The 26805-nt window shown below is 45.4% G+C and overlaps 1 protein-coding gene and 1 non-coding gene across 2 annotated transcripts in view; both read right to left on the bottom strand.

Moving 5' to 3' along the window:
* TNKS (tankyrase) overlaps nt 1–26805 on the bottom strand; it is a 700580-nt gene that overhangs the window by 509679 nt on the left and 164096 nt on the right. The window lies entirely within an intron of this gene.
* LOC147728003 (U4atac minor spliceosomal RNA) lies at nt 24014–24137 on the bottom strand. The gene has a single exon (XR_015309641.1). It is a non-coding gene; the product is annotated as a U4atac minor spliceosomal RNA (small nuclear RNA).

Genomic DNA, 26805 nt, shown 5'->3' with positions numbered 1-26805 from the left:
CAGTTAACCATGCTTTTTCTTCAGAAGCAGGGGCCCAGACTGAATGATCTCAACAATGAACAAACATCATATGATTTTGCTATTCGCAGATGATGCACTGTTATACCAGAGTAATGCAGGTAATCACTTAAGGTGTTTGAAAATATCTCCGGTCTCAAGATGAACTGGGAGAAAACTTGTGACAACGGGTGAAAAGTCTGCCCGAGTCTCAAAATCAGTGGGAATCTGAAACCTTCCAATATTTGGGGGTGCACATTTATCAAACTGATGAAAAACTACTAGATGCCAATATTGGTAGGCCGGTGGCTGCAATATGCAAATCAAATGCCTTCTGTTAAAGCCCTCATCTCCAACTGGTAGAACTGTAGCGTCTATAACGATCATGTTACCCAAGCTGTTCTCCTTTTTCATGACTACCAATTATTTTACATCACAGGTCTTTTTTGAAAGACCGGCACACTCTCTTATCTGACTTACCCAAGGTACAGGTAGGAAGAGTGTTGCAGTCGACAAAGTGAAATTATCTGTAACTCACCTTAGGTTAGGAGCATCAAACTGTGAAAATATCTGGTAGCCCGGGTACAGTGGCCTGTGAAATGCTTAAGCAGTAAAGGGAATGCATAGAGGCAGGCACTTCCTATGAGGGGATACTGACTGACATTCAACTGAAGTCTGATAGGCACCAGTGGCATTTTGGGGAGGACCTCAAGATGTGCCTGTTGGCAGCAAGAGTGACAAGGATAGATTTACACAATAACATTACGTTTTCCTCACATTTAATGACACAAGATATATGGACAGCATGCAGTGAGACAAATTATTACATTAATGCCCTAGGGCCTAGTGAGAGCTACATATCTGGCATGGAGTGAATAAATAAAGAAACCCCAGGTAGCAACCGTGGTGCCAATTGTACTGGCATGGTGGGGGCAGGAAGGCTGAATTACAATCCTAAAAGGCTTCGATTAAACTCTCCCCAACCAACATCATGGGGCTAATGACAACGTACAACACAAAATTGGGCATGGAATTACGAGATGCGAAATGAGCAAAAACAGAAGACTACACCTAGAGAGTATCAAGAAATACCAGGTTTAAATGTATACAGATTTAAAAAGAAAGTCAAGTTACTTAACTGTACACTGTGGTTCTCCAATATTGATATCTTTCTTTGATTCACATGCTGAATCTTCTGTCGACAAAGTGGGAGTCCCAAGGTAATTACAATAGGTAGTGCAAAGTATTGAATAGGAAAGCTTAAGGGGGGAACATTGGTAAGCAATTCACATTATTTTAAAAGGAACTAAACTCTCCAATCAGGAAACAGCCCCTGACTCAATTCCTCTCAAGGGCCACCGTACCTCAGATTTCAGAGCACAAGGATAAAAGATAACACAAATGAGGTATCTAAGGCAGCAATCTCATTAAACGGGGAGGAGGCAGGGTTGCATTTGAATCTAGGATAATACTGGAGAACCACAGTGTACAGGTAAGTAATTTTTTTTCACCCCTCTTGAGTAATTCTTAGATTCACATGCATTAATCCAAATCATATGCGGGATAAAACTTGATATAACGTACTAGTATGTGGTGGTGAGAAGCAGAAAGCATAAACTGAATAAACTGTATACATAAAACCCAAAGAGTAAAGTGACATTGTAGTTTGGTGAAAATTTCAGTGAGAACGTAACGTTTTTAACTTTAAAAAAAAAAACACCTGACATTTACCAATTATAGTGATCTCAAGTAATTATAACTCATGCCCTTCAATAACTATAACTTGTGCCCCAGCTACGCAGTTTTCATATCAATGAACATGTTGCAGTAAGATCATCAATGATGTAAAAGATGTCATGAGAAATGTCATACGTGGAGAAATTACAGTGCATGGCAAGTGCAGTCAGGCCCTGCAACCAAACCCTCATAGGCAAGCAACCCCACGCCCGGCCTCTGGCCGTAGAGATCGTGGGGTTGACCACAGGGCCTAACAAGTCAAGTCAAGTCAAGCCATAAAATTTGTATAGCGCACTACATACCCAAAGGGTTTCAAGGCGCTTAGGAAGGGGAGGGGGATTATTTGTCGAATATCCACGTTTTAAACTGCTTTCTGAACGCTAGGTGGTTCTGGGTGAGGCGAAGGTAGGCGGGGAGTGAGTTCCATGTTTTAGCAGCCAGGTATGAAAAGGATCTGCCTCCCATGGTGGTCTTGTTGATGCGAGGTACAGTGGCGAAGGCTTGGCTGGAAGAGCGAAGTTGGCGGGGGGGGGTGTAGAAGGACAGTCGAGAGTTGAGGCAATCTGGTCCGATGTCGTAGAGTGATTTGTGTGCGTGGGTAAGCAGTCGGAAAGTGATCCTCTTATTGACGGGAAGCCAGTGGAGGTCTTTAAGGTGACCAGAGATGTGTTCGTTGCGTGGGATGTCTAATATCAACCTGGCTGAGGCATTTTGGATTCGTTGTAGTTTCTTCTGGAGTTTAGCGGTGGTACCTGCGTAGAGGGTGTTTCCGTAGTCCAGTCGGCTCGTGACTAGAGCGTGGGTGACTGTTTTCCTTGTTTCGGAGGGGATCCAGCGAAATGTTTTTCTGAGCATGCGAAGAATGTTAAAGCAGGAAGAGGATACGGCGCTGACTTGTCTGTTCATTGAGAGTGAAGAATCCAGGATGACGCCAAGGTTCCGTGCGTGGTCTGTCGGGATGGGTGCTTTTCCGAGGGCTTCCGGCCACCAGGAGTCGTCCCATGCAGAGGGGGATGTACCTAAGATGAGGACTTCTGTTTTGTCTGAGTTCAGTTTCAGACGGCTTTGTTTCATCCATTCGGCGACTTCTTTCATTCCTTCGTGTAAGTTAGTTTTGGCGGTGCTGGGGTCCTTGGTGAGAGAAAGGATCAGTTGAGTGTCATCCGCGTAAGAGATGATGTTGAGGTTGTGTTGGCGGGCGATGGCTGCGAGGGGGCTCATGTATACGTTGAAGAGGGTGGGACTGAGTGAGGATCCTTGAGGTACGCCGCAGATGACTTCAGAGGCCTCGGATTTGAATGGTGGGAGGCGGACTCTTTGGGTTCTTCCGGTGAGGAACGAGGTGATCCAATCAAGTGCTTTTCCTTGGATTCCGATGTTATTGAGGCGTTGTAAAAGGGTGCTGTGGCAGACTGTGTCGAATGCTGCAGAGAGGTCAAGGAGGATGAGGGCGACTGTGTCTCCATTGTCCAGTAGAGTTCGAATGTCGTCTGTTGCTGCGATGAGGGCGGTCTCAGTGCTGTGTTTGGCTCGGAAGCCAGATTGTGAGGGGTCGAGGGATTTGTTGGTTTCGAGGAAGGCGGCGAGCTGGTTGTTGACGGCTTTCTCGATGACTTTGGCCGGGAATGGAAGAAGCGAGATGGGGCGGTAGTTTTTGAGTTCGGTGGGGTCTGCTGTTGGTTTTTTCAGAAGGGCGGTGAGTTCAGCGTGTTTCCAGTCTTCAGGGAAGGTGGCGGAGTTGAGGGAGCCGTTGATGACGTCTCGGAGGTGCGGTGCTATGACGGAGTCAGCTTTGTTGAAGATGTGGTGAGGGCATGGGTCTGTGGGGGATCCAGAGTGGATGGAATTCATCAGGCGGATGGTGTCCTCAGTGGAGACTGGGTTCCAGGCGTTAAGGGTGTTCACGGGGGGAGGATGGTCAGCAGATGGTAGGGTGGGATGGCTTCCGGGTTGGTTGTCAAAGCTGTTGTGGATGTCAGCAATCTTGTTGTGGAAAAAAGAAGCTAGGGAGTCGCAGAGGGTTTGAGAGGGGGTGATGTCGTTGGAGTTGGCCGATGGGTTGGAGAATTCCTTGACGATGTTGAAAAGTTCCTTGCTGTTGTGGGCGTTGTTGTCAAGTCGATCCTTGAATGCTGTTTTCTTGGCTTTTCGGATCAGTTGGTGGTGAGTGCGGGTGGCGCTTTTGAAGGCGTCCTTGTTGCTGGTGGATGGGTCTTTTTTCCAGGCCTTTTCAAGGGAGCGGCATAGTTTCTTGGACTTCTTGAGATCATCGTTGAACCATGAGGCCTTCTTGTTGCCAAGTTTGTGTTGACGTTTTTTCAGCGGTGCTAAGGAGTCGGCGGTGTTAGATAACCAAAGGGTGAGGTTGGAGGCGGCTTCGTTGGCGTTAGAAGAGAGGGCTGGGGAGGTTCGAAGGAGTGATGCGGAGATCTGATCCGTGGTGATTTTGTTCCAGTTTCTCTGTAGGGTTGGTTGGAGGTGGATGATGGGTTTCGGCTTGTTGTAGGTGAAGTGAACGCAGCTGTGGTCAGTCCAGAGGAGATCCGTAGTGTGGCTGAAGGAGACATGGTTGCTGGAGGTGAAGATGGGGTCGAGTGTGTGACCTGCGATGTGGGTGGGGGTAGTGACAAGTTGTTTAAGTCCGAGGTTGGCGAGGTTGTCTAAGAGGGTGGCGGAGTTGCGGTTGTTGATCTTTTCGAGGTGAAAGTTGAGGTCTCCCAGAAGGATGTAGTCTTTGGAGGGGAGCGCGTGTGGGGTGATGAAGTCCGTGATGTCTTCACTGAATTTTGCGCGGGGTCCTGGTGGTCTGTAGAGGAGGGTGCCTCTGAGAGTGGTCTTGGGGTCGATGTGGATCTGGAAGTGAAGGTGTTCTGAGTTAACGAGGTTGGTGTCAGAGCTGGTAGAGATGCGGATGGATTTCTTATGGACGATAGCGATTCCTCCTCCTGTGTGGTCGGTGCGGTCCTTGCGTGTGATCTTATAGTCATCAGGGATAGCGATGGTGATGTCTGGGGCGGAGGAAGCGTTCATCCATGTTTCCGTTAGGAAGGCGACGTCTGGAGCGATGGTGTCTAGTAGATTCCATAGGTCGATGGCGTCTCTGTGGATCGAGCTGGTGTTGAGCAGGATGCATTGTAGGTGGTTGGGGTCAGGAATCTGTGGTGTGGTCGTAGCGGAGATGATGTCGGTGCCGCTGAATTTGCAGGAGTAGCTGGAGAATGGTCCATGGGTGTGTCCAGGAGCGGCTTGGAAGCAGTTGAGGGAGCGGCCGGGGTGGAGGGCTAAAAGGGTGGCGGCATCGTAGGTAACGCGGGGGAGCGGGGCAGCGCGAGGGGCAGGGGGTATGGCGCTGGGCGCGGTCCAGGCGCGGACGGGCGTAGACGGGCTTACCTTTGGCGCACCTTCGGCGCGGGTTGGGCGCGGTCGCTGCGCGTAAACGCTGCGCGCGGGAACTACTGTCATATATGGTGGCGAGGGGGAGGGGCGAGGGCGGGTCAGCTGGGAAGGCGGGAGCGGGGTGGAGACTAGGGCAGGGCGACCAACAACAACAACAACAAAATGGCCGGTGGCCTCGTAGGGTCGATCAGCTGCACTTTACCTTCACAAATCGATTGTGACCACAGTAACACGCAGCGCAGAGCGGCAGTAGGAAATGTGATGCCAGGCAGGCAGCAGCGGCAAGGGCAAGCAGCGGAGCGGCGCAAATTAATAAAGATAATGCAAATCGGTAATTGTAAATCGGCAAAGGTATGCGGAATTAGCGCGATGCCTAGCCTGGCCCTACACTGAACCCCCCCCAGCCCGCCAGCTCCCTGTCAGGAGAGTGAGCTGCACAGGCCCCCTCCCAAGCCACTATTAGCTCCATGGACCCCATCCTCCGGGGCCAAATAATATATATTATTATATATTAACTTCTTACATAAGGCAAGAGGGATGCACGGCCCCCTCCATGACCCTACTGTGGCCCCAGGGGCACCATCCCCCCAAGGTCCGTCCTAACGATAGGTGAGTGCCACTGGATGGGATGAGGGTGGAGGGGGAACCCCCTCAGTCAGCTCCCAATACTGTGGGAGCTGGTATTACTGCCACAGAGCGGGAAGAGCTATATTATGCATGCAGGCGGGAGCAATCTGTATTTCCCTGCCCTACTAAGTGAAGGGAAGGGGTAGTGCAGTCCCCTTCCTGAGCCTGTAAAGCCCTCATAAACCCCCCCCCCTCCACACGGTCGTAACTTAAAACTATAGGCGAGTGTGGCATGAGTCTCCCTCCATGATCCTAAGGGCCCAGGGATCTCATACCATGAGGCTGGCAAACTGTGTCCTGGGAGCCCACTCCCAAGGCACTGTAGATTCTCTACCAGCAGGTGCACAGGCAGAGAAGGTATGTCTGCTCCCATTCGACTGGGTCTTTAAGAATGGTTCAGCTGGGTAGGAGCAGAATTTTCTTTCCCTGTCCGTGCTCTTGGAGGCAGGGAAACTCAGACTGCTCCTGCACAGCGGGAGCAGTAATAAACAGCTGCTCACGCCAGGTGGGAGCAAAGCCGGCTCCCAAAGCACCCAGGATGGATGCATACAAGGAGCCAGCTGGGCCTCTGGGGCTCCCTTAACAGCCCCAACGGTCTGTGCTGTAGGTGCCCATTTTCAAATGTTTTAAGTTTCTTGGAATAGCAGTTGAGATCTTGTCCCTCTGCTTGTTCTGTGGTGGTATTCTTGGTGCGAATACAACCGAGTTCTGTTTTCTCAGGAGGAAAGCTTCAAGGCCTAAGGCACCGGCTCTTAATTCTAACAGGTTTATATGCTTTCTATTCTCTGGAACAGACCATTTGCCGCAGACTTCTAGATCCTGCAAATGAGCTCCGCATTCTTCCAATGATGCATCAGTGGTCATTACATACTGAGGTTCTGGACTTATAAACGTGAGGCCTACTGAAATAATGCATTTTGCATCCATCAGGCCATAGACATCTTCCTTTCCGTCTGAATCCATCGTCTGCCTATCTTTTTTTATCTTTTCGTTATAGATGGCAGTTTTTGTTAATCTGTTTTATTTTTTCTCTTCTGGGATATGCCTTGTAAGCAATGGTTTCTAAAATTGCTATCAAACTATATATAGTGATCAAGGCTGTGGCGACGCAAATAATCATAAAAGAAAAACAACATAAATAGGGTAAACCGCCAGCAAAACTTTTTTAAAAATCAAAAACTAAAAATCAAAGGAATAAAATGTGATTGAAGGGTATGCAGCAAGGAGATTAAGTTGCCAGAGTGATTAGGCGCACAACCTGTATGTCCGCAAAGTGGAAAGTACTATAGGGTAGCTGGTACAGGCAATAGGGCGAGCGGTAATCTCACACAACCGCTCAAGGTAGGACCCAAAAGATCCACACAAATAACAATTAAACAACAATGCCCCTGCACTATACAAAATTAGAACATTCTTGGTAATGTTAGTGTCCAAATAGATATTTGGTTTGTATACATCCACACTTTCGGAGTGACTTTAAGAGAATCAATCCTCCAAATCGAGGTATAAAAGTTCAACAAAAGACGTTCCGTTCTCGTTATGAAGTGTCTGTTTATTGTTCCTTTAGTTATGCCAACACGTGTTTCATCGCAGGGAACACACTGCGAATCTTCAGGGCCTCATGAAAACATGTGAAATTCGTGCTGGATAAACCGGCTTTAGGGCGGTGCTTCGGTTATTTAGTTTCTGGGTAGTCAAAGAGTCCGTGAAAACGCTGTTTGCGTAATTGATGGATCTTGTTCATTAGTATTCTGAGCTGTAACTGGGAGGAGTCGAAAATTAACTTGAAAAGTAAAGCTCTGCTTTCTCAAAGGCGGGTACACCTTGTTCGTGCTATGCTCCCTCTTGAGGTTCCCGGTGCCGTTTGCCAATAAATAAAAATATTGGCAAACGGCACCGGGAACCTCAAGAGGGAGCATAGCACGAACAAGGTCTACCCGCCTTTGAGAAAGCAGAGCTTTACTTTTCAAGTTAATTTTCGACTCCTTCGACTCCTCCCGGTTACAGCTCAGAATACTAATGAACAAGATCCATCGTGTTGGCATAACTAAAGGAACAATAAACAGACACTTCATAACGAGAACGGAACGTCTTTTGTTGAACTTTTATACCTCGATTTGGAGGATTGATTCTCAAAGTCACTCCGAAAGTGTGGATGTATACAAACCAAATATCTATTTGGACACTAACATTACCAAGAATGTTCTAATTTTGTATAGTGCAGGGGCATTGTTGTTTAAAATGTGAGTGAAGTAATAAAAATATATGTACGACCGACAACTGCGGGAAAAAAAACTCAAAGAGCAAGCGAACATGAAGGTAGTGAAAAGAAACTAGAGAACAAACAGAAGCAGATGGCATATAGCTAAACAGGACCTCTGACGATGAAACTAAGGCAGAATAGGAGAGAATGTGGGATGAAGACTAGCTTTCCAAAGCACACAGGTAGCAGTACTATATGTTCCAGAGTGCTTATTATCACGTGCTCTTTCTCAAGCATAGAGCAACACTGCAGGTTCTAGAGTGCTTTTGATCTAGGGCTCTCAAGAACACAAATGGCAGCACTGCAGGTTCCAGAGCACTCACTGAGAAACATACAGTAATACAAGTACTCAAGTGACGGGAACATAGTGTTTGCAGAAGCAAGTTTTAATCGTATACGCCTATGCAATCTACCATTTTAAGTCACTGGCAGTGAATGAAGTAAACAACTCCCAAAATAAGAATACACATGAAATGAGGTGTCCCGGCATAGTAGGGCAATGGAATTATGCGGCAGGGTTGACTAAATTCTGGAGCAAGAAAGGGAAAGTTATGGGATAATGAGGAAGATTTTGTGATAGTATTATTTTTCAATTATTGTGTCACTTGTATGCGTTAACACTGTTTTGGCCAAGATTTCAACTGTTAAGTACCATTTAATATCCTAAACACAGCAATAAACAACTGAAAGATTGCAGTTTAACCTTTGCACCAGGCCCTCCACAGAGCAGCAGTGGAAATAGGGGGGTCAGGCAGAGAAGGGGGGGTGAGGGCTGGAGCAGTAGCAGTAGCAGGCTGAGACTGGAGGCTAATCACACACTGACCTTACGGCCAAATACTTCTGAATACCGTGAATGCGGCTTCCTCTGAGCAGAGGAGATTAGAGAGAGGAAGCAAATGATGTAGTCACAGAATCAGAGGAGTTTGGACCATAAATGCGAAAAACAGAAAGCAAGGAGGGCCTACTTGGTCAGGGAATGTTATTGAAAGGGCCGCCCACGGAGCGGCAGTGAAAACAAGATAGCCTGTTGCTGTTTTTACCCACTGGATAAAAAGAAACCGCATTGCTCGAAAGAAGTTGAACCCCCCCTGCAGCCCAGGTTGGTCAGGTCCTTTTCAGTCTCTGGCTGGGTGTAGCACACATGGCCGGATATTGTTGAAAATTACTACCCGACATTCTGGGTGTGGTGGAGGAAGGGGGGGCAGAGGGGCCATTGGGGAAGAGATTTAAAAAAAATGGATCCTAGCAAAACTGACTGAGATGTAAGGCTCGTTCCGCAGCCTACTGTGAATGAGAGCAGCGATTACTTGAGGTAGAGAGAGACACAGGCTTGAGCTACTCGGGCTGCCAGTGACCCTCCATCATCCAGTGAGCAGAGGAGAGTGCAGGCGGAGCCCGTGGCAGAGAAGGGAGCCGCGAAGAGGAACAGAGTATGATTGAGCAGAAACAAACATCCAGGCTTCAAAGTGACAAATGACTCAGAGCGAGAGGTGAACTGAAAATGAGCCGCCTGAAAGCATTAGTGCTCCTGGAGAGCCTGAGCCCCAGCCCAGGCTCAGGAAGGACGCAGCAGGAACGAGGGCTGGCGGGAGAAAAAGATAGCCCAGATTGGAACAAAACTCAGCACAGTTTGGCGCTGCTACTCATGTTTTACACAGCGCGGCCGAGGTCCATAAAATAACAATGAAAAAATACTGTTTCTACAAATGCGAGGCGGACATAAACTATGTGTAGTGCTGAAGCCAGTTTTGTAAAGGACACCAACTTAAACAAATAAAAATTGCCAAAACAAGCTCTTGGCATTGCTGTGGGGAGGCCGTGGGCAGCAACAGCAGGGGTGAATACTTAGGGGGGGGGGGGGGGGGAAATGCGAGACACGGCCTGCCGGCCGTGAAAAGTGTGAAGCGGGGAGCAGATCCCTTTGAAGTGAAGCTAAGCTCTCGGAGGCAGGAGGCTCGGGCAAGCGTGTGCACGAGCACCACATGCACTCTATGAAATCCGCAATGGTTTCAGAGCTTGGTTTAGCCTCTATATCTCTCGCCAGCAATGCGCAAGCGCATTGGCAGGCGAGACCTAAAAAATCAGGATGGTCTTTGTTGAAATACCTAGATATGTAAACAAGGAACTCACTGGGTCATTTACCAGTAGGAGACCAAAGTCGATTGGTTGGTTTGATTGTAATTGTTCGAAGGCCCATCGGGCTGTAAAGGAGGCCCTTAGCAAATCCTTCATATTTAAGGTGGAGATTACTGAATGAAGTAGATGCAAAGCAGTCCTGAATTATAGAAAGAAAAGGATTAAGCATGAGGCATGGAATGCTTTTAGTGGCTGCCAGTAAAAACAAGTACAATACGGCCTTTTGGCAGGTTATAAATCAACCATATTTTCAGAGAGTTGGGAGCATCAAACTTGGAAGGAGAATCCCAGGCACATGACTGGGTTGCTCACTTTAGTAGCATTTTCGCAGCACCCTGTAATGACCTATGGGGTTGCTTAGTGACCTAGGAGGTCCTTCTCTCCTGCTTAAAGTGGTCATGTCCCCTCAGTTTCAAGAGGTTGGTACTGCCATTTCTAAACGCACCAATGCAGAAGCACTTAGCCCTGATGGGATTCCTTTTGACCTTCTCAAGGCCCATATTAAGTTTCAGGCCCATTACACACTAATTTTTTGAAGACCATTTGTAAAATAGGCAAATTGTGCACCTTTTTTTATTTCTCTTTCCCGGAGTTTTAAATAGCGCAAATTTGATTCAAAGGTATCAGGTATCAGAGCGCTTTACATTAGCACCAGTTATATTACACAAGGACACATTAATTTTTGGTAGGTACGGGGAGATTAAGTAAATTTCCCAGAATCACAGGATGTTAAGCGTCAGGGACGAGACTCGAACCGGGTACCCCAGATTTGAGAACAACCGTCCTAGCCCGTTCGGACACATCCTCTCCATAATCACCTAGTCACAATCACTAATTATACCCATATATAAAAATGGCAATTGTGCCATTTCTAGTTGCTGTCCGCTAATCTGGCATTTGGATAATTTACTCCAGGTTTTGGGTAGGATACTGCTCTGCAGGTTGGAATTGTAAGCAGAGAGCAGAGGAAAATCGTATCTTGGCCAAGATCCAATACAGGTTTTGCAGGGTATTGGGACGGTGGAACAGACTCTAATCTTGTTGCTATATATCAATAAGGATAGGGTGGCCAAATAGGGCACACTCTACATGGCTTTCATGGAACCTATAAAGCGCCTCTGACTCTCACATCTCAAACTTCGGCCCTTGATGGTAGACATGGGGATGGAGTTGTCAATTATTAACCTTTAAGGAAAATCTACACTGGGACAACAGCCAAAATTAGATATGGTTTGGACAGATAATGCTCCTAGGAGTTTCCTATTGTTAGGGTTGTCTATCAGGGCTGTGCCCTTGAACCTTTCCTTTTCACCCTCTACATTAACAACGTCCAATCTGGGACATATCCCTTCATCTCTCCACCAACACCCTCTGTACATCACTACATTACTTCCCTCCTTTATGCAGGGAATGCGGTCCCGACTGCCTGCACTGTAGAAGCTCTTCAGCTACTACTGAACACCTTTGATGAATTTATGGGTTTTTAAGTTGTTGGAGTCAACTCGAATAAGTTGCACATTATAATTTGGGGGGGTTAATTTGCCCACCACCTCTCATTTTAGTGAGAAGGATGTTCAGGTAAAACAAATTCTTTCACTCATCTGGGGATGCACTTTTATGCTGCTGGTATCTGGAAAGGTCAAATTAATATTGGTAGTAATCAACTTGCGATTGCTACAATAGTATTGTTTCCTTTCTCCACTAAGTTGGGAATGAAACCCCTGAAGAAAATGAATACAATCTATTGGGCTATGTTTATCTTAGTTGCTACCTATGGGCGGGCATTTGAGGACATGTTAATGCAGATAAATTACATCCGAAAATCCATGCCATAGGAGATTGTTGTCAGTTCCTGCTAACTGCTCTTCCCTTGTGTACCACAAAGAGCTGGGTGTGATTTTTTAAAGAAAATCATATAAGACAACGCCTTATTCTTTTAGGGTCTGGACAAAACAACAAGTCCACGTAAACCGGTTGATATTGCAACAGTATCTAGCATTTGACAAGGTTTCACATATTCCACGTTTTGAGCGTATTAAGATGCAGTGCAAATAGCTGGGTCAAACCAATTTATTAGATGAGCCGGATGTGTTAACTCAGATTGGCATGGTTAAACTCAAACATATGTGCCTTCAGCTCAATGAAGAGAACTGTGATAAAACTTCATTTGGGTGTAGCAAGGTTATCTCGTATTACTCCCTGATATCACGTGCAGGTTTTTAAATCTAACTTCGTCCACACTACAAATACTTAAAATCGGTTTATACCTACAAGATTCAACTTCATATGGTCCACTACTGATTGACTGGTCAATGGTGGTAGAAACAGCCCCTGTGAAGGTATTCCTACTCATGGCTCGATGCACTTTGTTTTTTTGCTTGTTTTGGGATGCCCTTGAAGTTGTTAAATTAAACCTCTACTACGAAAATTTCATTTTCGACACTGAAGACCCCCCTTTGGCTTTTCTGCAACAATTAGTCAGCATGTTCTGAACGTAAGGCTTGGATATTATGAAACAAGCTGAGGTGCAGGTGTAAAACCCAAAAACATTACAGTAAAGCAAGTAAACAGTTTAAGGTCTGAGCTATAGTTGAAGAAAAACATTAGTGATTTATTACCATTTAAAAAAATAATCTATGTCAAAATAAACTCAATCTTGAATTAATGATCAATGAAGTAGATCATTAAAATCAAAGTCTAGTCGGTGGGAATTACGTCCAACGAAACAAGACTCTCAGCCAAATTCCCTGGGATGGAAAGGCAGATCTGACATGAGAAGGCAAAGCATGTTTGAGGTTTGGCCTGTGAAAAGTTTAACTTAATCCGCTTATGTGAATATGTGAACAGCTGGGGAAGCTAAGAATGAGAGAGAAGGACCTCATAGCAGTTGGAGAAGAACGTGCACTCATCAGATACACAAGGCAGCTTACTTTAAATGGTTCTTCAATCTAATTAAATCTCTTGGTCACAGGCTAAGGGTTCTACAGATTCAATCAGGATTGTGAGGACTGATGAGAAGAATCTTTGGGTCAATATAAAGCTCAGAAAATATGATGGCAGTGGTGTCTGCAAAGCTTGTACTGTTGGATCAGGCCAGTGGTTTGCCAAATTCTGCATACTATGAAATACACAAACAGACAACAGTTGTCTATGGAATATCCCAATTAGGGAATATCTTCAGATTGATCACTTTAAGAACAAGTTCAGCATACAGCACTTGGACGAAGCCAAATGTTTAGTCCCTCCCAAACAATACACTAAGATATCTAGGCTAGAACAACATTTCTTAGGAAAAGGGGCTCATCTGTATAGAGCAAGGACTGAAACAAGGAAGACAGAGGCGCTGGTAATGGCTCTTGGCATTCAATCTCGCCTCATAACATCACCTTGCATGATTTTTAAAACGTCAATCTAGGCAGCACATCTACACCAGGGCACATATAATAGTGACACTTCTGGACTCCGTTAAGAACCCTACCAAATGTGCATTGCTAGTATCCAAGCTTGTGTCTTGGGGAGAATTTATCAAAAAGTCAATCAATGATAATCACTTTAAGCCAGAAAGAAGTGAACGTCTACTACACTATAAGTAAAGAGACTGGCCCTGTAAATTAGGATTCTCAAATAAACAGAACATCAAGTTGAAAAACTATCAGATCTAGACGTAGGCCAGTAGTGGTCGGCTATGCACCATTCCATCCAAAAGAGCTCTTTTCTGAATGAGACAAATGTTTAACCGTGAAGCAATATCCACTTATGCAAATGCAACAGTGATTAGCAGTACAAAGTGTAGGTTTCGCTGAGTGGCAAAGTAAAACTCACAGCCTCAACGGTTACTTAACACGATCAGCTTCCTAAACATGTTTTTTAGGCAAGATCAGTCTTTTTCAGCGACAGCTCTAATGAGCATTTCGAAGTGTGACCACAAACATCCATTTTGTAAAGTGGCACTTGCATGTTGCGTTGAGAAAGCCATGTGCAGCATTTAGAAGAACAAATCAGTTAACAGTTGAATACTGGGCATTGGAAAGGACACGGAAGAATGCCAGTGGCAAAGCCTTATAAAATAACATGTCAAAAACATCGAGAAATAGGGAAAACTATTTATAATAAAACGGAGTGTGAAATAGTCCTCATTAGGGACTTTGTTAGTTAAACAAGAAATCATTTAAGCTACTTTAGAAGATAAAAACGAATGCATTTTTGTCGCAGTCTTTACGTTTTAAGCTCTGCCGTTTCAATCAGTTATTTCATTTTTAGCTAAAATATATGGGGAAGACATGGGGGTTGTAAAGAGTTTGCTTTTTCCCCTACTTTTACAGTCTATTGTTCTTTTACAATGTGCCAGAATTTCAAATCATTTACATCAATTCTGCACGAACGTGAATTTCATTTGCCCGAAGTACATTTTGACATCGTTGGTACACCTGTGACCATTCACAATAGCAGTGAAGCCACAGCACTATTCCACTGATATACAAGATAATGCATTATCTATAGGAAAATACTACATAACAATGTTATTGCGTTCTTTATTTTTATTTTACAAAATAATTACAGAAAAATGGAGATACATAACAAGATGTTTGAAATTCATTATTCACAGTTCCGATAGGACCAGTTCGTTAAGGGAGCACAAATAGCCAAACCGTTGGCTTTCAATTTACGTCCTTTTCTATAATAAATGTCTTTTTCAAATCTGTATATTGATAGAAATCTTTCACGCCACAGTTGGCATGTTGGAGGAATAGGCTCGAGCGAATGAGTGGCTAAACAGAACCTAAAGACTGTAGAAGCAATAAATAAAAAGGATTGATTTTGATTCGAGGAAAGTTAACCTCCTACCCCTAGTTGAGGAGTAAGTTAATAGTTTTTAACATGTCACTAACACTTCGTTTCAGAGTATTTAAGACAGGACATGTGGCGAACATATGAACACTGTCAGCTCCTGGATACTGGCATCGAGGGCAGGTGGAGCCTGCTTCTCTAACCCATTTAGCAATCTTGGCAGGAGTAATATACAGACTGAACCAAGTTTTAAAACATTGCAGTTGTAGATTAGTCGCCATAAATGATGTCTTGGCCAGATATATATGGAATCTTTGATTTCTCCAGGTACAATCTCTAGCAGATTTTGCCAACGATCTATATGTTTGGTCAGGTCGTCAGATAATAAGTCAATTAGCATTTTATACAATGCCCCTAAAGTGCTTGAGCATTTAAATAATTCATCCATCAACATCGCCCTGGAAAAGCCAGAGGTGCCCCTCAACTTTTTACTTATAAAGTCTCTTATTTGGAGGTATTTAAGAAAACTGTTGGTTGTCTAGCCCAAACTTGTCCGTTATGACATCAAATAATAACAGGTCAGATTCGTTTGTAAGATTTCCAATTGTTCGTACTTATTTGTCATGCCATTGCCTCATATGACCATCATTGAAGATATGTGGAAAATAAGGATTCCTATACATTGGGGTATAGGCATTAAAGCGTCCGAGACAGGGTTTTTTTTTCGAACCTTAAAAACACAGATTACAGTTTTGAATTTGACTTGTTTAAAATAATAAAATTTGATGTGCCGTAAAAGGCACCCCTTAGCCTCAGTTCCTAAAATCAACTCAAAAACGGAGACAGAGGAGCCTACCCTCATTATATTATCTTTTTCATTAAGCAATATCCCTATTTTCTGTAGCATCACCGCCCAATGATATAATTGAAGATAAGGTACCGCCCACACCCCTCTGTCTCTAGGCAAAGTTGATAGTTTAAATGCACTTCGGGGGCAACAGTTAGCCCAGATAAATTTAGAAAAAAGTAGGTTCCTTGAAAAACACCAAGCATTACAAATGGACAAGGGAATAGCCCTTAAGAAATATAAAATCTTTGGTAAAAAAATCATTTTGATGACATTGGATCTTCCTACCATTGTAAGCTTAAGATTCTCTAGCCGGCTAAATTCGGCTTTACATTTAAAAATATGGGGATTTAAATTACTTTCAAAGATTTTGGAGACATCTGCCATGATTTCTACAACCAAATAAACTGCTTTCTGGACCACTCGTGTATCGTTTATCTGAAGACCGGTCAAGATCTGAGTTTAGTTTTGATTCAGACGATACCCTAATAGTTTCCCGAAGATATCCGCTTTTTTCTCAATCTCAATTACAGCATTCACGGGATTGGAAGTATTTATAGCAAGATCATCAGCATAAGCCAATATTTTTATACATCCCCCCCCCCCCCCCCAATGTTCCGCACTCCGACAATCAAGTTGTTAGCTTCAATCCTTCTAACAAGCGGATCTATATAAAGCTCAAACAGTAGGGGTGAACAAAGGCACCCCTGCCGGGTCCCTCTACTGATAAGTATAGGGTCTGACATCTCCCCCATGATTGAGATTTGTGCGGTCGGATTTCTATACATTGATTTCATAGCTGTAATTAATTTTTCTCCGAAACCTTTAAGGTTGCCCATAAAAAAAGACCAGGAGACCCCCATCGAAGTCTTTCTCTGCATCAAGCAGGATAAGCCTGATAGGGTCCCCGGTAATGCCTGCCCCATCTTAAAAGAGTGATAACCCTCTGGATGTGCACTATTGTACTGCATCCAAGTACAAACCAATGTTGGGTTAGGGAAACTAATCTCTTCATTTAGGCCACAAGGCGTGCAGCGAATATCTTAGCGTATATTTTAATTTCGCTATCTATTAGAGTAATAGGGCGATATGACCCCATTTCGTTAGCTGGCTTTCCTTTTTTAGGAAAGACAACTATATTAGCTGCTTCCCAGGACTGTTCTGGATGTTCAAAAAAAAGGGTTTCATCATTTCTTGTAGGGAAAAGGCAAATATTTTATAAAACTCACCAGGTATAGCGTCTGGTCCTGCTGCCTTACCATTTACCAACGAGCAGATAGCAACACGGATCTCCTCTGTTATTGCAGATTCTAAGGCTTCTCACTATCCTGGAGTTAGTTTCTTCGCTGGAGCTCCAGCCAGATATTTTTGCATTATTTCCTCATCATTGCTGCTATCCTCACAATAAAGTTTCTGATAAAAATGGTGAAAGGCAGCTCGAATTTCACTAGGTCTGTAACCGACCCTGTCCCCGGATCTTCTGTTGATGAAATGCCTCCTTGGGTTGTGCGTTGTCTCGCCCGCATCACCAGCACGTGACCCACCCTTTCCCCATACTCATACAGTCTGGACCGCCAAGCAGTATATTTCCTTGCTGCTTTGCTTGTTGATACTTCTATGATGGAGGATTTGGCAGCAGCAACCTTGATTTGCACCTGTTCTACTTCTCGATTGTTGGTGATAGCCTGCATCAATTGAGATACACTCAGCTTCCAATATTGTTCCTGGAGAAACTTTCTCTCCTTTGCCTGTGCAGCCCACCCAGATCCAGTTGTTTCCCATCTGATCCCGACTTGGAGTGTATCCCAGATGGTCACAACCTGCGCACTTTCCCCATTCTCTTCTAAAAATCTAGGAACCCACTCCTTCATATGTTGCACAGTCATCCTCGTATAGTAACGCTCTATTAAAAGTCCAGTGATAAATAAGGGGTTTTCTGGTCTGGAATGAGAACTCCAACACTAATGGGTTTTGATCAGACATCACCCGAGGGTATTTTTGTATGTTAGATTTTGTTAAAACCTCTTGAGATACAGAAAAATAATCAAGCGTAGCATGGGCCTGATGTAGGGCGGAAAAAAAGGTTAATCCGGCATCCTGACATTTTAGTATAGACCATGCACCAGTAAGACCGTGGGGAGGCAAGATTGCGGCTGTGTGATCCCTGCTGAAGCCGCTCGTCCAGCGCCCCACAATGGTCTACATAACCCCCACTCTAGATGGATAAATTGAATCGGATGAATCAGATAAATGAAGCTGATCGCAACGGTCAACTAACTCCGCCCAACAGGGAAAATGGATATACATATCTCTTCCGACTTACTTGGGCGTTCCTGAAAGCGCTCGCAGAGTGTTGTGGCTAAAGACGCCGATCCCGGCTTCCTGGTCGAAATTTGCAGCAAAAACAACCAAAGCTCCCGCTGGATGGTGGCAAGAAAGGCACTGAGTAGGAGAAAAACTGGGGACGCTACTCCTGTCGCATGGAATTAACGAAGGGTAAGCAGTGAAGCCCAAGGTGCGTGTGCAGCGTCTAGCTGAAACGACTGGTTCCAGCTCTGTAAGGTTAACGGGTGACACCAGGGATTTTTTCTGGACTCTGCAAACCTGTAGCGAAACCGAACAGCACTGAGAAGGAACTGCCCCCAGTACTGTCAAAAGGGTTACTACTTGAAACTGAGACCAAGGAGTCAATGGAGGACAGTGAGTATCAATATGAATACTAACAAAGGCGATATCAGTGTGGTGGATGTAGGGGACTCCAGCTCGTTATGTGAAGATGTGGAGAGTCTTGAAGCCCTGGTTAGCCGTGTGGCAGATGGTGGCACTGATAAGGATGGAAACGCGGGGGAAATGGGCATATGAATGGGAACCCAGTTAATAACACTAAGTCTATTGATACACTGGGCGAGTGCCCGCGAACACCAGATTTTTTTTCTCTTAATGAAGACTCAGAACTGTCTAATCCCAGTGACCTAACTGATTTTGACAACTCAGGGACTCGGATAGCCCTCTTTCTAACCCCAGTACACAAAAGAGACTCCCTTCTTTAACCAAACGCAGGAAAAAAACAAAAGGCAGGGGAGTATTGCAAGAATCTGGGCATTCGGGATCTGATCATAGCCAGTTCAAATGGGACTACTCAACCACTCAGCTTCTGAGTGAGGAAGCGGGCATGATAACCGAGACACTGGTAGCGGATCTATAAACCCAACGGGTAAGCTGGAAAATGCAGCAGAGCCCCCCCCCCCCATAACTCATATATACGCAACCCTTAAACAGATACAAGGTGAAGCAAGACAAGAACATAAAAGTGCCCATCTTGCAACAAAGAAGCTTCAAGGAGCAAAATGGAAAGTAAACAAATCCTGTGCTAAGATTACGGAGAGAACAGCCGCCCTGGAGGAACGAGTAGTAGCACTAGAGACTGGTGCAGAGCGCTCAGTCCGACGAGTCTCCACAAACGAATCCCGTATGATGGACGTTATGTGGAAGCTTGAAGACTTTGAAAATCGTCAGTGAGCGTCGCAACAATTTAAAGACTTCTTGGTATCCCTGAAAATGCAGAGGGGGACGATATTAGAGGCTTTGTGTTGCACCTGCTGAAAGGAGGTTTTCCTGAGCATAGGCAGTGGGATTGGGAAAAGGAGATCCAACGGGTGCATCGTTTCCCTCTCATGCTTAAGAAGAAACACATCCCTAACAACTCGAATGACAAACCAAGAGCCATACTATTTTTTTTTTTTGCAATTTTCTTCTACGCCAGGCAGTGTTTGACGAAGCTAGACCCGAGGCAAAAAGCTCGGCAGAGGGTTTCTCCTTTGTGAGATCTGACTTCTGCCACATCTCGCCTTTCCAAAAGATAGGTGCAGAGGCTTTTTTACTTAGCCCAGCGAGACTCAATGTTATTCATAAGGGTACTACTAGAATATTCACATCAGAAATGCAAGCTCAAGACTACCTCCATGACATCTCAGAGACTAGGATCTCTAAGGGGTCTGAGGGACAACTGTGAGCTATGTGATTGGATAAAGCCAACTTTTTTTTTTTTTAAATGCGATAGGCCTTGCTAGCTTAACTATTTAACCCCTTCGAGGCTGATGACGAGCTGGGCTCGTCATGGTGTAGCCTCCTCAAACACTGATGACGAGCCCAGCTCGTCATGAACAATGGGTTTTTTAAAAACTCAGCATACAAGCAGAAGTAGAGCAGCGCGCATGTGGTTAAGTTTCTCAACTGCTTTCTATTCTCTTTTGTGGGGGTTTTCTTGAGGTATTTTTGGTTTGGTTTTCTGGAGGGTGGAGCTGGACGGGGGTGGGGAGAGCAGCTACTTGCAGGAGGCATCACGAGGGTCCTCAGACCTTTCTTGCCTATTGATAGAGGGTAGGGGGAAGTTAACGGCGGTGGGAGTGCTGACCCGACTTGCTGTATTAGAAATGGTAGCTTTAATGTTAATAGTAGTGGTAAACAGGAAGGAGAGCAGAATGGACAAGTTGTATACTCAAAATGGTGCTAACTAAATTAAGGATAGCCTCAATTAAAATATGTGGCCAGAATAATCCCTTGGAAAAAAAAAACGAAGGATTAATGTGGATGTGCAATATCTGAGAACAGACATAATTTGTCTACAAGAGACTCACATCGAGGCCAGCAGGCTTAGGATTAATTAACTAGAAGGATATAATTTGGTTTCTGCTACTATGCGGTGACCCGCATGAGGGGTTGCTGTCATGGCAAAGAAGGGCATAGGTCTAAGGTTCCCACGTTCCAAATCCGATCAAAACTGTAGATGGGTTATTACTCAATGTCACCCCAAGGGTTACTCTTACTTTAAGCTCTCTTTATGGCACGATACTTGATGACTCAACTTTATTTGAGTGGTTGAATGTTGAGCTGGTGGGCTGGCCCCTACCTCTAATCATTTGTGGGGATGCCAATATAAATTTATATGGCAGAATTGGAAAAATAGTTGGAAGTTCATATGTTGAACTAAAGCCCAAAGTTTTTAAAGCTATAGGCGTTCTTTAAATGACCTAATTATATCAGGGGCAGAGTACCTGCACTTTTTTAATTTGAAAGGCAGAGTGCCAGAACGTCCAAACATGGAATGATACATTTAATAGGCTAGGACTAGCACTTGAAAGTAACAAACAGGTACTCTGAGATAGTGGGTACATCCACTTGTATGTTTTCATTTTAAGCAATGATTATGGCCTCATGATGACGAAAATTAGATATATATTACTTGCACCAGTCTTATTTACAAAGTTGGTTTTGCTTTACCTATAGAAGAACTCGCTGCTCTGGATTAAAGGGCAAAAAAATGACATACCTGAACTGAAAATTAATGTTCACCACTGCATACTTTCTTTAATTGGTTTTCAATTTAAACAAGCATTTCTCAGCCAACGGGAGTTGTGTAAAACTTGGATCCGACTTAATTGGTAGAAGACTAACCGAGCACAGCTAGATTGCGTGCAAGCCTTGCAGCCTATGCACAAGGTTTAAAAATGAAGCGACTTAGTGAAGACAGTTATTCAATAAAAGTTTGGGAAACATTCCTGCCTATGCGTTCTTCACAAGAGAAGCACTATCCGATTAATGCCTAGGACCCACAAATTTCATTCTGTAATCGAAATGAAATCTACACAACCGCGTCGAAAACCATTTTGATTAAGTGAAAAAAGTTGGGAAAGCCAATAGGTCTTGACTTTGTGACCTGCAAACTATGCCAATACTTTTTACCAATGCTGTAATTAAAAGAAGAGATGCCGTGACACATGATTGTGCACATTCGTGTCATAATGCTACTGGCACCCTCTTTATTCAATAGGAGATGCATGCGCGATAACTTATGTGCCCATGCATCACCACGCAAGTATGCACCAAGTGGATGACAACAGGCATTATTTTATTAATATTTTATTATTTACCGATTCAGCATGGTAGCTGCCACTTGAAGCCGTAAATAAACATTAAAAAAATATTCATGAGAGCAAAAGCGCATTTCTGAAAGCGGAGCTGCCTGGCAGCAAATGAGAGCTGCCTAGCCCTACAAAACAATTTAAATAAAACAACACAAACACTGAGGGGAGGGAGGAGCAGTGGGGGTCAGGTGGGGGTAAGCAACAAGGAGTGCGCGGGGGATTCAATTTAAAAAAAAGTTGGGGTCAGACAGAAGGAGCACAATTAACACAAACAGCGGCAAAGAGGAGGGAGACAGTATTTGTAAGAAGACAGCAAAGGGGGAGGAGAAAACAGCTACACAAAGTACGCGGGCATGTGTATTTGGGGCAGAGAAACAAACTAGGGAGCTAGCTAGAAAACACGCTCTCAGAGTGCTTAAAGAACAAGCATTTACAATGCAACGGTCTAGCCTTTGCAAAAGTTAGAGCTATTGACATTGTAAATGTCAAAATTTTTATTTATGTGTTTTTTTTTAAAACAGATAAATAAATGGCATTGCATTTACAATGCCAATAGCTTAATCTCTCGCAAATGTGAGACCTATTGTATTGCATTTCGCTGCCTGTGCAAGAAAAGTGTGTGTTGCAGGACGAGATACAACAGGATGCATGCATATTCCTCTTACAAGAAAAGCCATAGTGCTGGGGTTTGACTTCACTAAGTGTGAGGGGGTAGAGGAAGAGCTGTTGGTATACTCCACGGGAGTGGGGTGGGGTGGGGGGGGGGGGGGGAGGGGAGTAATTGTGCAGTTATGCACTCAAGAAAATGGCGGGTGTGGTTATACACTTAGGCAATGGTGGGCGGAGTTATGCACACAGACAACAATGGGAGGGCAGGCAGGGTTATAAACACAGACAACCGCAGATAGGGATATGAACACTGACAACAGAGGGTGTGCAGATGGGGATACGCACACAACAATGGAGGGTGGTCGGTTGGCATTCTGCACAAGGACAGCAGCAGGAGGGCAGCCAGGGTTATGCACATGAAAAACATTGGATAGGTTGGGTTATGCACACAGACAATGGCAGGTGGGTGGCATTATGCATAGGACAACAGCCGGGTGGAGATAGGCACACAGACATCGGAGGATGGGCGGGGATATGCACAAAGACAACAATATGCAAAGTAATGTACACAGAGAATGGCGGGTGGTGTTATGCAAACAAACAATGGCTTTATGCACAGCAACAAAACGAGGCTGGCCAGTTTAGGCACATGGACAACGGTGGGCAGGGTTAGGCACATGGACAACGGCGGGCAGGCAAGATAATGCATACAGACAACGGTGGGGAGGTTATGCACACGGACAACGGCGGGTGGGGTTAAGCACACAGACAACGATGGATGGGCAGGTGTGATTATGCACACGGAGAATGACAGAGGGATATGCACATTGACAACAGAGGGTGGGAGGGCGCACGGACAACAGTACCGAACAGTACAGTGCACGACTCTTCAGTACAGGTGCTAAATAGTGCTCGCTCCTCACAGGCAATGCATTGCAGGGAGGTTAGACTGGACCTCACTCTAAGCAGGCACATTGTGCTGAGAGAGACCTGCCCGACCACCCTGCGCTCTGGATCCATAACTCGGGCATTGCGTTTTCTTCCCCTACTTATGGGCAGCTAAGTGGATGGTGTGTAAAGGGGGTCATTGTGCACACTGGGGGCGCCATGGTGGGTGTGGGGCGTTGTTATAGGGGCAGCACGAGCTCGCTCTGCAGTGGTGACTGATTAAGGCAACTGTATGTGCATTATCCCATGCAGCTGCAGCTTTAAACACCATGGCCAGTGGCCGGTCCGCCAGCAGCCGTCAGAAGGACCAGGCCCCCGCACCACATCAAGAGGGGGCAGAGAGCAGGTGCCTGGGATCGGGACTCCGTGCCACAGACTGAAGGGCACTATGAGAGATAGCACACCCCTCAAACCAGTCTGTGCTTCGCTGCACCGACCCCGGTAACTTAAACAATCTACATATACACGGCATTCACGCCTTCCTCTAAAAAGCGGACTGCATGTGACACCCACAAGAGAGAAGAGTAACGAGGGTGCCGTGGGCAGTACAGCCCCCGGACCCGCACAGCACGTCTGCAGAGCAGCCATGCGGACACAGGGCCACACACTGCAGCATGGTACCGTGGAAGAAAGGGAGCCCTGGGCAGGCCGAGACCTAAAAACTGATCTTATTGCAGATGGACTACATCTACCACTGTAATCAAACAAACTTGTTTTCTGTTTTAACTTTGTGACAGAGGCGGTTCCAAAAATTGCACCATGACAGGGCACAGCCCTGGTAATGCGAAAGTGTGGTTGGGTGTCAGCAGTATTGCCCTCGCTAGCCGCTCACTGGACAGTCACCCAACCCCAAGACATGGACGGATGGAGAGAGTGGGACAGTGCTCCTGCCCAGTGTAACTCATGCCCCTCCTCAGTCATGGTGACCTTAGTCTGACGACGCGCATCACCCCGGCCTCCACTCTAGCACCCTCCCTCCCACCGACCTCCCTTTATTTCTGTTTTTAAAAAAACACACATTATCTTGGGTTGTGTTAAAAAAGGAAGCACGTACATCATGCAATGCTTCACGTTGGTTTTATTATCTGCATGTCATTTGCATATTGGGAAGAAAGTAAAACGATGACTCCTGAGGTTGAAATGTTGCAGTGTCTTTATGGAGCAGGCAGCCCCGCAGAGATGGGGCAAAGTCAGTGACTCGCTATGTGAAACCCACATGGGTCTGGGGCAGTGACACACTAGGTGGTTGAAACTGAAAGACCCATGGGTCTGGGGAGGAGTCAGTGGCAGGCGATAACCGCATTATGTGGAGAAAGTATAGGGCATGTAAACAGCAGAGAAGGCGTGGTTCTCCATCGAGGGTGAAAGAGTTACAGTGACTAATGGGTGCCACACTAGTTTTATAGCCCTCTCTAGGATAAAAAAAAAACTGACCCGTCCTTTCCGATACAGGAAGCTCCAAATCGCCATTTTCATGTGGATTTTTACGGCAAGTGTATGAGTGAACTGACCAATCTGGGGCTTGATGGTTCCCCGCATTCTCTGCAGTAAATGCACCGACCCTCTGAGCTCTTTTTCATGGCATGTGGGTGACAGCCCCAGCCCAGCCTGACTGCCCAGAGGCTGCCTTCGGTCTGTTGACAATGCCCCAGTGCCCTGCACCCGCCCAATGGGATGTGTGTAAATAGCATTTGCCTGCCTGGAGAGGGCGGGGTTCGCTTTCTATAGCACATGCTGCCCCGGGTGGTGAATGCCCAGTGTCTGGGCACCCACGCTCGCTGGGCACCGGCCGCAGGGACAGGTGGTCGCCGACGCGAAGTCCAGTTATTCAGAGTAAGCGCATTATTTTGGTGCGATGTTTCTTTGCAGAACCCCCCAGGGGCGCGGTCACCCCATGGATGGACCCCTCTATCTCCTCCTCATGGTCTCGTCCCATGTCCAGAGTGCGTGGAGAGGTCACAATGGGCCATTGACGCGCCCCTCGCATAGCGCCACTCTCGCCCGTGCCCCACTCGAGGTTCATCATCTTGCAGACACTCACTGCACCTACGTTGATGATCCATCCCCTGGCACAGACCTGTATGTTCCTTAAGGACCATTTTCTGGCACAGACTTATTTTATGCCCATTGAAGAATCACCTGGTTACATAAACTTATTTTTGGTATATAAAGGATTCATCTTCCTATGCCAAGTCTCACTACATCTGCCTTAAAAACCATCTTGGTTTCGGGGACTCCATTTATTTGCATTAGGAATGTTTTTACACAGTCTCAATGTACCTGCAGCGAGGATTCATCTTCTTACAGATGCATACTCGTTGTACAAAAAGATTCATGCCCCAAAACAGGCTGCTTTTATCCGCATTGAAAATTCATCTTGCGCCGACTTGTATTATTACATTTACATTATCTTCAAGAATAATTCAGCCTTTCATGCAGACTCGTGGTAAGTGAGTGTAGCAACAGTAGCACTCATCTTCTTAAAAGCTCGTTTTAACAGTATTAAATATTCATCTTCCTACACACAATTAAACATTCGTCTTCTCGTGCCGGTTAATTTCACGCAGCGGAACCTGGACATTAGCAAGCCCAGGGAGGGGGAAACAGTTCTCACGGGGAGAGAGCGTTGGGTCCCGATTTACTGCTGGAGTAAAAGGTTCCTTATCTTCTTTATGGGGCGAAACAGATGGCCCCATAAATAAGGTAAGAAACCTTTTACTTCAATAGTAAGTCAAGGAACCCAGTCTGAAAAGGACGGGGCTTAAAGAGAAAGAAGAGTGTCACTAGGACCTCTTCTCCAATGGCTGACCACCGTTTAGGACGCCAGTCAATGAAGAAGAGGGGCAGTGCTTAACCTCACTAGTGAAAGTTCCTCTATCTCATTAAGTCTCGCCAGCTCGACTGCGCATGTGCGCAGTCTTTCGCAGGCTGAGACCTAAAAAGAAAACAATAGTTCCCTAATGTGAGCAGTGGATGAACACAAGTCAGTCAACGGAAAGGATGGTGAAGAGGATCTGCTTTAGGGGAGGGACAAACACAAGAATGTGAAGTAAAGCCTTCAAGTACAAAGCAAGCAAATGTGAGTGACAAAGCAAACCAATGGTAAGAAATAGCTTCTAAGCCCACTGTAAGTTTTTGGTATGGTCCACAAAAGGCTTTTGCCCACACAGCCAAAAAACAGCTAAAAAGTGTTTTGTAGGCGGGACCTGAAAACAAGTCCTGAGTGGTTTGTAAACAGTGTTGGTAGAGTTCAAAGTGAGGGGGAGGAAGGATGAGCCATGGATGGTGTTGCCAATAATTTAAACTCCAGGCACTGGGGTAGTGCAGGTTACCATGCATTCAGGCCATACATTAATAAAGATCAAATGGTGACTCTGGAATGTGTATGGACAAAAAGGGATGAGCGGACCTCAAATGATGTAAAATGAGCCAAAAACTCACTAGGTCTAGAAACAGAGTGTGGCCATGAAGTTACAGGCATGGGGAGTTACTGGAAAGACCAAACACAGTAGCAACTTGACACAAACATATCG

The sequence above is a fragment of the Lissotriton vulgaris genome, chromosome 3_1, assembly GCF_964263255.1.
Source record: "Lissotriton vulgaris chromosome 3_1, aLisVul1.2, whole genome shotgun sequence".
In the NCBI taxonomy this organism is placed as follows: Eukaryota; Metazoa; Chordata; class Amphibia; order Caudata; family Salamandridae; genus Lissotriton; species Lissotriton vulgaris.
This window is presented reverse-complemented; position numbering and strand designations above follow the sequence as displayed.